Raw genomic sequence first — 10,288 nt, forward strand, 5'->3', positions numbered from 1 at the left:
TATCACCGTGGATGGTACGACCATCCTTCCCGTCCCGCAGGCCCGCAATCTCGGTGTCATCCTTGACTCGTCCCTCTCGTTCACCCCACACATCTGATCCGTTACCAAAACCTGCCGGTCTCACCTTTATAATATCGCCAAGATCCGCCCTTTCCTCTCCACCCAAACGGCTACCTTACTGCTACAGGCTCTCATAATATCCTGGCTAGATTACTGTGTCAGCCTGCCCTCTGATCTCCCATCCTCCTCTCTCTCCCCGCTCCAGTCTATTCTTCACTCCACTGCCCGGCTCATCTTCCTGCAGAAACGCTCTGGGCATGTCACTCCCCTACTTAAAAACCTCCAGTGGTTGCCTGTCGACCTCCACATGAAACAAAAACTTCTCACTCTAGGCTTCAAGGCTCTCCATCACCTTGCCCCTTCCTACCTCTTCTCCCTTCTCTCTTTCTACTGCCCACCCCGCACACTCCACTCCTCTGGCGCCCACATCCTCACCGTCCCTCGGTCTCACTCATCCCACCATCGACCCCGGGCCACGTCCTCCCGCAGTCCTGGAATGCCCTCCCTCCTCACCTCTGCCAAACTAATTCTCTTCCCCTCTTCAAAACCCTATTTAAAGCTCACCTCTTCCAAGAGGCCTTCCCAGACTGAGCTCCCCTTTTCCCTCTGCTCCCTCTAACCCCCCCTTCACCTCTCCACAGCTAAACCCTCTTCTCCTCCCTTTCCCTCTGCTCCTCCCCCTCTCCCGTCCCATCCCCTCAGCACTGTACTCGTCCACTCAACTGTATATATCTTCATTACCCTATTTATTTTGTTTAATGAGATGTACATCACCCTGATTCTATTTATTTGCTATTGCTTTAATGAGATGTTCTTCCCCTTAATTCTATTTATTCCCATTGTTCTTGTCTGTCTGTCTCCTCTGATTAGACTGTAAGCCTGTCAAAGGGCAGGGACTGTCTCTACCTGTTACCGATTTGTACATTCCAAGCGTTTAGTACAGTGCTCTGCACATAGTAAGCACTCAATAAATACTATTGAATGAATGAATAAAGGGATGGTATTTAATTCCCAACTGTGTACTTTCTCCCAGGGCTTAGTACAGTGCTCTGCCTGAAGTAAGCACTTAATTAATACAGGCCAGGGAGTCAGAAGTTCATGGGTTCAAATCCCGGTTCCATCACTTGTCTGTTGTGCGAACTTGTGAAGTCACTTACTTCTCTTTGCCCCAGTTACTTCAACTATAAAATGGGGATTAAGACTGTGAGCCCGATGTGGGGCATGGACTGTATCCAACCCGATTTGGTTGTGTTCCCCCTCTACTGCTTAGTACAGTGTCTGGCACAGAGTAAGCATTTAACGAATACCACAATTATTATTGCCCTTCTTAGGTTCGCACCTGGAGAGTTTCCAGTACTCTACCAGTCTCAGCTACGGGAGGGAGAGTCAAGCGGAGGCCTACCCATTCCATTCCTAGCTTGGCCAGTGGCTAGCCAGTGAAAGGCAATTTGCTACAAGTCAAAACTCACCCATGCTGAGCAGCAGTGGCATGGAAGAGGGTCGAGGGTGGAGACTCAAGTTTATGGAAGGAGGAAGTGGTAAATCACTTCTGTATTTTTACCAAGAAAACTATGGATCCACTACCGGAACGATTGCAGATGGAGAGCAGGGTGTTTTGGAGAGATGTGTCCGTGGTGCTGCTGTGGGTCGGAAATGACTCAGTGGCATAAAACAAGGCAATATTATTATTATTATTATTATCGTTACTATTATTATTAGTAGTACTACTATTACTAGTACTATTATTATTACAATTATTACTAATACTACTCATTGGAAGAACTCAGATGTTTCTTCATCATTTTTCACCTATATCCCTCCTATTGCAACTGAAGCCTATTTCCTTTAGCTCTGCTCTTAGGAGAGACAGAGAGCAGTTGCTCACCATCCTGTAGCCAATCACCTTCCCTGAGCTGTAGATTTTGTGGGGGTTCTCTGCTCATTGACCAACACGATGAAAAAGGAACTCATTCTCCCAGGAAACTACTGTTACAGCCTGGGAAGAGCAGGTTGTCCTGAAAAGGAGGTGAAAAACAGTGCTTTTTGAATCTCTGATCAAAGAAATCCATTCATATCATTTAGAGACTACTTGAGGATGCAAGCGAGGTCTTTGCAATGGGGAGGGGAATTAAGGTGGAATAAACCTGGTGGGATGGAATTAAATATGATGATAAGAAACAAAATAAGCCCCCCAAGTGCCAGGGTTGGGATGGAAAGTTGCTGCAAATCTATATTGCAGAAATTGATGTAGTCAGTTTAAATGAGGGATATAAAAATCAATGATGTGTGAATACCCCTGTTTGAACAGCACATACCTCCTGGAGATGGAAAAAAGAAAGAAAAGAACTGTAAAGCAATGGACAGAGCTAGAAACACTAGCCTTAGAAATGATTGGATTTGTTCTTTTTAAAATGGATTTTCAGCCCCCAAAGCCTAGGTCTCGGGGCTGCTTTATCTTAGTCAAAGTGGATTTTGGCCCCACCCAAAATTGTGCTCATCCAGGTTGGTCAACAATTCTCCTCACCTCCTGTTTCCCTTATCTTCCCTGCTCTGCCTGAGTTCTCCCTTGATAAGCTCCCTCTAGGCTGTAACTCAAAGTAAGTAGGGAAGGAGTCTACAAACTCTGTTATATTGTACTCTCCCAAGTGCTTAGTACGGTGCTCTGTACACAGTAAGCATTCAAATGCAATTTATTAATCGACTGATTGTGGGTGAGACAGGAGGCAGGGAGTTCAGTAAGGAGGCAAAGGACAAGTGATTTGACTTCTCAAGGTATAAGGTCAGAGGCACAGGTGTGGGGAGAATTTTGAGAGGAGGTGGGCGATCTCCTGAGATACTGCCGGAAAAGATGTGGGAGTTGAAGAAAAGCCGGGGGAAGGAGGGACTGAGGAGGAGCAGGGGAGATTTTAGGGAGGTCACGCCTGATGGTTTCATTTTATCAATAAATTAGGTGGCCAGGCCATTCGGGGCAAGAGGCAGGGAGACAGGGGATTCATGGAGGGAGTTAAACATCTGAAACAACTGGCGATGGCAATGGACGTGGGAGTCAAAATTTGAAGAAATAATGTTGCCTTGCAGAGTGGAGGGCAGAATTGAAACAGGCAAGGGTGAACTTGAGGTGGACAAAGTCAGCCTGATATCTGGATTTCTGCCAGCAGCACTCTGCGGCTTGTGCATAGGAGTGGAGGTAGGTGACTCAGGACTGTGGGTTAGTGGTACGTGAACAGCAAAGGGACAGGGGAGCGAATGAGTTGAGTTCAGTAGAGATAGTGTTGAGGCCTTTTCTTTTAGTATTCCAAAATGAATTGGAAAAGTTATCAAAGCCAGATACTTTCCTCTCCCACCCAACTGAAGAATTGGGAAAGAGGAATTTTCTACTTACCAATTTGTGAGAAACCCACACCACAGCCAGACATTTGCACCTGTAATTGCATTAAAAATCTAGCTGTAGAATGTTCAAAAGAAAGATAGCCAACATCTGTTTGCGAAATGGCAGCAACCCCAGAGATTAATGCAGCCGTTTCCCCAAGCAATGTAAACTCCAGGGCAGCAACATTCCATTTTCTCATATGCTGCTGTGCCATTGGACAGATTCATTTTGAGGCTCTGCTTTGACTGGGAATATTTGAATTCAGTTTGAAGAGGGGCAAGGGCAACTGCTGGAAAGAAATGAGCCATGTTTCTGCTTGCTATTAATTAGGCCCTATTAATTTGTAATAGTAATAATAAAAATAATTGTGGTATTTGTTAAGTGCTAGGGTAGATACAAGATAATAAAGTTGGGCACAGTCCCTGTCCCACAAAGGGCTCACAGTCTTAAGTACCATTTTACAGATGACAAAACTGAGGCACAGTGAAGTGAAGTGACTTGGCTGAGGTCACACGGCAGACAAGTGGCAGAGTTGGGATTAGAACCCAGGTCCCCTGACTCCCAGGCATGCTCTTTCCACTAGGCCATGCTGCTTCTCTGTACTCTATATTCAACCAACCAATCAATGGTATTTATTGAGCGTTTACTGTGTGCAGAGCACTGTTACAAGCACTGGGGAGAGTAAAATACAATGGAGTTGGCAGACGCATTCCCTGCCCACAGAGAGCTTATTTTTTTAATGATATTTGTTAAGTGCTTACTATGTGCTAAGCACTGTAATAAGCTCTGGGATAGATATAAGATACTCAGTTTGGACACAGTTCCTCTTGGGGCTCACAGTCAAAGTAAGAGGGAGTAGGATTTAATTCCCCTTACAGATGAGGGAACTGAGGCATGGAGAAGTTGTTAGTTGCCGAAAGTACTTGTCAGACAAGTAGTGGAGGGAGGATTAGAACCCAGATCCTCTGACTCCCAGGTATGTGGTCTTTCCACTAGGCCACACTGCTTCTCTGAAAGGGAAACTTGTTGGGCAAAATTGTTCTGGCCATCATGGACTCAATTTGTCTTCTCCCTTTCAAAAATTTCCGTGAATTATGATGCAAAACTAGCCACTCCCGAACTGCCTCACCCATGGAAAAGATGAACACATTATTGGAGAAGTCAAAATTGGCATGGCACAGCAGATGGATCATCTGCTCAGCCTTTCTGTCCACTCAGTCTTGTCTCTAATCTTTTCTTTCTGGACCTGTTTAAATGTTGCCTGCAGTTGGATGGCTCCATTCTTCTGGCTGACAACCCCACATTCCTCAGCCTCTCTCCAGAGGGAAATCTCTTTTCTTGAAAACACACGCAGCTGTCTTCTCCCTCGTCTGCGGCAGCAGGGGATCAGGGGTTGAGAGGGAGTTGGAGGGTGGACCCTATTCAGATGACCAGAGGGAGAGAATTGTGGGCAGGGAATGTGTCTGTTTACTGTTATATTGTACTCTCCCAAGTGCTTAGTACAGTGCTTTACAAACAGTAAGGGCTCAATAGATACAATTGACTGGCTGACTATTTTACAAGGAAGGGGCACTGAACTCCAGGTGTTCCCAGCATATTCAGTCCCAAGAAGGGGACACAACAGCAAGTAGGGTAGCTACAATTCCAAGAAAAGTCATTTGTTGAGTTGGAGGTAAGAGAGGCTCTCTCTGATCCCAGCAGCCTGTTATTAGGAATGGTTTTTTTTTATGTGTGCCCCAAATGGCCAGGACAGTAGATTTTACACTGGTCTGTCCAATTATGCACACACTCTGCAAGTGCTTAATAACTACTATTACTAGCATTTATTAGTAGTGGCATTAGTAGTATTAGCATTACGACTAATAAATATGAATATATCTTTGTCAGTGCTGTCTTCTTTGAATAAGAAAGACAAATGAGGAGCAGCGTGGCTTAGTGGATAGAGCATGGGTCTGGGAGTCAGAAGGACCTGGGTTCTAATTCAGTCTCCGCCACATATCTGCTGGGTGACCTTGGGCAAATCACTTCACTTCTCTGGGCCTCATTGATCTCATCTGTAAAGTGGGGATTAGGAGTGTGAGCCCCATATGGGACAGGGACTGGGTCCAACTCGATTATCTTGTATCTACCACAGGGCTTAGAACAGTGCTTGGCACATAGTAAATGCTTAACAATCATCATAATAATTATCATTACAAATATACATATATTAATATAGTATGTGAAATATATGCTTTATTAAAATATATAATACATTTTATTTACTTATATATTATATATACACAATTTAAAGAGTGCAAAAATGGTAAGACAATGATTACCCTTATAATTATCTTGATAATGTGTGCTTCACACCTACATACACACTTTATTTTCTGTGGATGAAATTTTCAAGGCTCTGAAATATCCAGGTTGTTAAGGGCAAAGGGTAATACCTTTGGATGCTATGGGCTCCACAGTTCTAAACATATCCGTGATACGAAGGCTGCTAATTAATAGTCCTCTCACAGCTCTGTAGGGTGATAGGGAAGGGGGCAGCATAGGGATAAGAGAGATGAACGGAAGTATAGACTGAATGATTCACTCACTCAATCAATCAATTATATTTATTGAATGCTTACTATGTGCAGAGCACTGTATTAAGCCTTTGGGCTAGTACAGTGTAACGGAGTTAGTCGATTCAATCAGAAAGGAGAAGAGTGGGGAAAGCTCGGACTGGAGGGGCAGGAAACTCCTAATTATATTAGTAAGACAATAGGAAGGCGAGGACTATGCCCTCTCCAGTTGTTCCAGACATTTCACTCCCTCCTCAAACCCCCTATTCCCCTACCTCCTCCATCCTTCATTAGGCCTTTAATGACCTGCCCACTTACTTTATTGAGAAAATCAAAGCTATCAGGCGTGATCTCCCTCAAATCTTCCCTGCCCCTCTCCAGTCTCTCCCTCCTCATGCCTCTCCTTCAACTCTCCCATCTTTCCCAGAAGAATCTCAAGAGGCGATCCCTGCCTTCTCTCAAAATCCACCCCCTCCACCTGTGCATCCGACCCCATCCCCTCACACCTTATCAAAACATTTGCGCCCACCTTTCTTCCTTCCCTAACCACATCTTTAACTGATGCCTCTCCAATGGCTTTTTCCCCACTGCTTTCAAGAAAGCCCATGTATCCCATATCCTAACCACCCCCACCCCCCAAAACCCTCTCTTGGCCCCACAGCTCCCTCCAGTGTCGCCCCATGCCCTCCTACCATCCTCTCAAAACTGCTTGAACAAGTTTGTCTGTACCCACTGTCTCAAGTTCCTCTCCTTCAAGTCTCTCCTTGACCCACTGTAATCTGGCTTCCATCCCCTGTCACTCCACTGACACCGCCCTCTCAAAGGTCACAAACGATCTACTTTTTGCCAAATCCAATGACCTGACTCTACTCCACCCTAATTCTCTTCGACCACTCAGCAGTCTTGGAAACTGTCAACCACACCCTTCTCATGGAAACATGGGAATCTCGGCTCGGCTTCAGTGACACTGTCCTCTCTTGGTTCTTCTCCTATCACTCTGGAAGCTCATTCTCAGTCTCTTTCATGGACTTCTCCTTTGCCTCCCACCCTCTAACTGTGGTTGTCCCTCAAAGTTTAGTTCTGGGTCTCCTTCTGTTCTCCATCTACACCCAATACCATGGAGAACTCATTCTTTCCCATAGCATCAACTACCACCTCTGTCCAGATGATTCCCAAATCTGCATCTCCAGCCCTGATCTCTCTCCCTCTCTGCAGTCTCGCATTTCCTCCTGCCTTCAAGACTTGGATGTCCTGCCATCACCTCAAACTTAACATGTCAAAACCAGAACTCCTTACCTACCCACCCAAAATCTGTCCTTCCCCTGACTTTCCCATAACTGTAGGCAGCACCACAATCCTTTCTGTCTCACAAGCCCGTAACTTTGGTATTATCCTTGATTCCTCTGTCTCATTCAACCACATACTTAATCTATCATCAAAACCTGTCTGTTCAACCTTAACAACACTGCCAAAATCCATCCTTTCCTCTCTATCTAGACTGCTACCTAGTTAATCCAAACTCTTAACCTATCCCACTGTGATTACTGTATCAGCCTTCTTGCTGACCTCCCTGCCTCCTGTCTCTCCCCACTCCAGTCTATACTTTACTTTGCTGCACTGACCAATTTTCTTCAAAAATGTTCAGTCCATTTTTCCCCTTATCAAGAACCTCCAGTGGTTGCCCATCCACCTCGGCATCAAACAAAAACTCCTTACAATTGGCTTTAAAGCATTCAATTGCTTTGCCCCCTCCTACCTTTCATTCATTCATTCAATAGTATTTATTGAGTGCTTACTATGTGCAGAGCACTGTACTAAGCGCTTGGGATGAACAAGTCAGCAACAGATAGAGACAGTCCCTGCCGTTTGACGGGCTTACAGTCTAATCGGGGGAGATGGACAGACAAGAACAATGGCAATAAATAGAGTCAAGGGGAAGAACATCTTGTAAAAACAATGGCAACTAAATAGAATCGAGGCGATGTACAATTCATTAACAAAATAAATAGGGTAATGGAAATATATACAGTTGAGCGGACGAGTACAGTGCTGTGGGGATGGGAAGGGAGAGGTGGAGGAGCAGAGGGAAAAGGGGAAAAAGGGGGTTTAGCTGCGGAGAGGTAAAGGAGGGGTGGCAGAGGGAGTAGAGGGAGAAGAGGAGCTCAGTCTGGGAAGGCCTCTTGGAGGAGGTGAGTTTTAAGTAGGGTTTTGAAGAGGGGAAGAGAATCAGTTTGGCGGAGGTGAGGAGGGAGGGCATTCCAGGACTGCAGGAGGACGTGGCCCAGGGGTCGACGGCGGGATAGGCGAGACCGAGGGACAGTGAGGAGGTGGGCGGCAGAGGAGCGGAGCGTGCAGGGTGGGTGGTAGAAAGAGAGAAGGGAGGAGAGGTAGGAAGGGGCAAGGTGATGGAGAGCCTTGAAGCCTAGAGTGAGGAGTTTTTGTTTGGAGCGGAGGTTGATAGGCAACCACTGGAGTTGTTTAAGAAGGGGAGTGACATGCCCAGATCGTTTCTGCAGGAAGATGAACCGGGCAGCGGAGTGAAGAATAGACTGGAGCGGGGTGAGAGAGGAGGAAGGGAGGTCAGAGAGAAGGCTGACACAGTAGTCTAGCCGGGATATAACGAGAGCCCGTAGCAGTAAGGTAGCCGTTTGGGTGGAGAGGAAAGGGCGGACCTTGGCGATATTGTAGAGGTGAAACCGGCAGGTCTTGGTAACGGATAGGATGTGTGGGGTGAACGAGAGAGACGAGTCAAGGATGACACCTAGATTGCGGGCCTGAGAGATGGGAAGGATGGTCATGCCATCCACGGTGATAGAGAAGTCTGGGAGAGGACCGGGTTTGGGAGGGAAGATGAGGAGCTCAGTCTTGCTCATGCTGAGTTTTAGGTGGCGGGCCGACATCCAGCTGGAGACGTCCCGGAGGCGGGAGGAAATGCGAGCCTGAAGGGAGGGGGAGAGGACAGGGGCGGAGATGTAGATCTGTGTGTCATCTGCGTAGAGATGGTAGTCGAAGCCGTGAGAGCGAATGAGTTCACCGAGGGAGTGAGTGTAAATGGAGAACAGAAGAGGGCCAAGAACTGACCCTTGAGGAACTCCAACAGTTAAAGGATGGGAGGGGGAGGTGGTGCCAGCGAAGGAGACCGAGAATGACTGGCCAGAGAGGTAAGAGGAGAACCGGGAGAGGACGGAGTCCGTGAAGCCAAGGTGAGATAAGGTATGGAGGAGGAGGGGATGGTCGACAGTGTCAAAGGCAGCAGAGAGGTCAAGGAGGATCAGAATGGAGTAGGAGCCATTGGATTTGGCAAGAAGGAGGTCATGGGTGACCTTAGAGCAGTCTCGGTAGAGTGAAGTGGACAGAAGCCAGATTGGAGGGGGTCTAGGAGAGAATGGGAGTTAAGGAATTCTAAGCATCGAATGTAGACGACTCGTTCTAGGATTTTGGAAAGGAAGGGTAGTAGGGAGATAGGGCGATAACTAGAGGGGGAAGTGGGGTCAAGAGCGGGTTTTTTTAGGATGGGGGAGACGTGGGCATGTTTGAAGGCAGCGGGGAAGGAGCCATTGGAGATTGAGTGGTTAAAAATAGAAGTTAAGGAAGGGAGGAGGGCAGGGGCGATGGTTTTAATAAGGTGAGAGGGAATGGGGTCCGAGGCGCAGGTGGAGGGGGTGGCACTTGCGAAGAGGGAGGAGATCTCCTCTGAGGATACTGCAGGGAAGGATGGGAAAGTAGGGGAGAGGGTTGGTGGGGGGGGAGGGGAGAGGCGGAGGGGTGACTTTGGGGAGCTCAGACCTGATCGTGTTGATTTTCGTGAGGAAATAGGTGGCCAGATCATTGGGGGTGAGAGATGGGGGAGGGGGAGGAACAGGGGGCCTAAGGAGAGAGTTAAAGGTCCGGAACAATCGGCAGGGGTGACGGGCATGGGTGTCGATAAGGGAGGAGAAGAAGTTTTGCCTGGCGGAGGAGAGGGCAGAGTTAAGGCAGGAAAGGATAAATTTGAAGTGTGTGAGGTCGGCTTGGTGCTTGGACTTTCGCCAGCGGCGCTCAGCAGCTCTTTCCCTCTGCCGCTCTCGCTCCACTAACCCACAGCCCTGGATCACCTCCTCTGTCCACCTCCTACCTCAGCTCACTACTCTTCTACTACAACCCAGCCCACACACTTCACTCCAGTAATGCCAACCTTCTCACTGTACCTCGATCTTGTCTACCTCACCACCGATCTCTTGCCCAGATCCTGCCTCTGGACTGGAACACTTTCCCTCTTTATATCCAATAGAGTTACTCTCCCCATCTTCAAAGCCTTATTGAA

General features: G+C 47.3%; 1 non-coding gene across 1 annotated transcript; it reads left to right on the top strand.

The window, feature by feature from the left end:
- The first annotated feature begins 1,381 nt into the window (after nucleotides 1-1,381).
- LOC114809889 lies at nucleotides 1,382-1,519 on the top strand. Its single transcript, XR_003757661.1, has one exon. It is a non-coding gene; the product is annotated as a small nucleolar RNA SNORA7 (small nucleolar RNA).
- Nucleotides 1,520-10,288: the final 8,769 nt, after the last annotated feature.

The sequence above is a fragment of the Ornithorhynchus anatinus genome, chromosome 2 (genome assembly GCF_004115215.2).
Source record: "Ornithorhynchus anatinus isolate Pmale09 chromosome 2, mOrnAna1.pri.v4, whole genome shotgun sequence".
Classification (NCBI taxonomy): Eukaryota; Metazoa; Chordata; class Mammalia; order Monotremata; family Ornithorhynchidae; genus Ornithorhynchus; species Ornithorhynchus anatinus.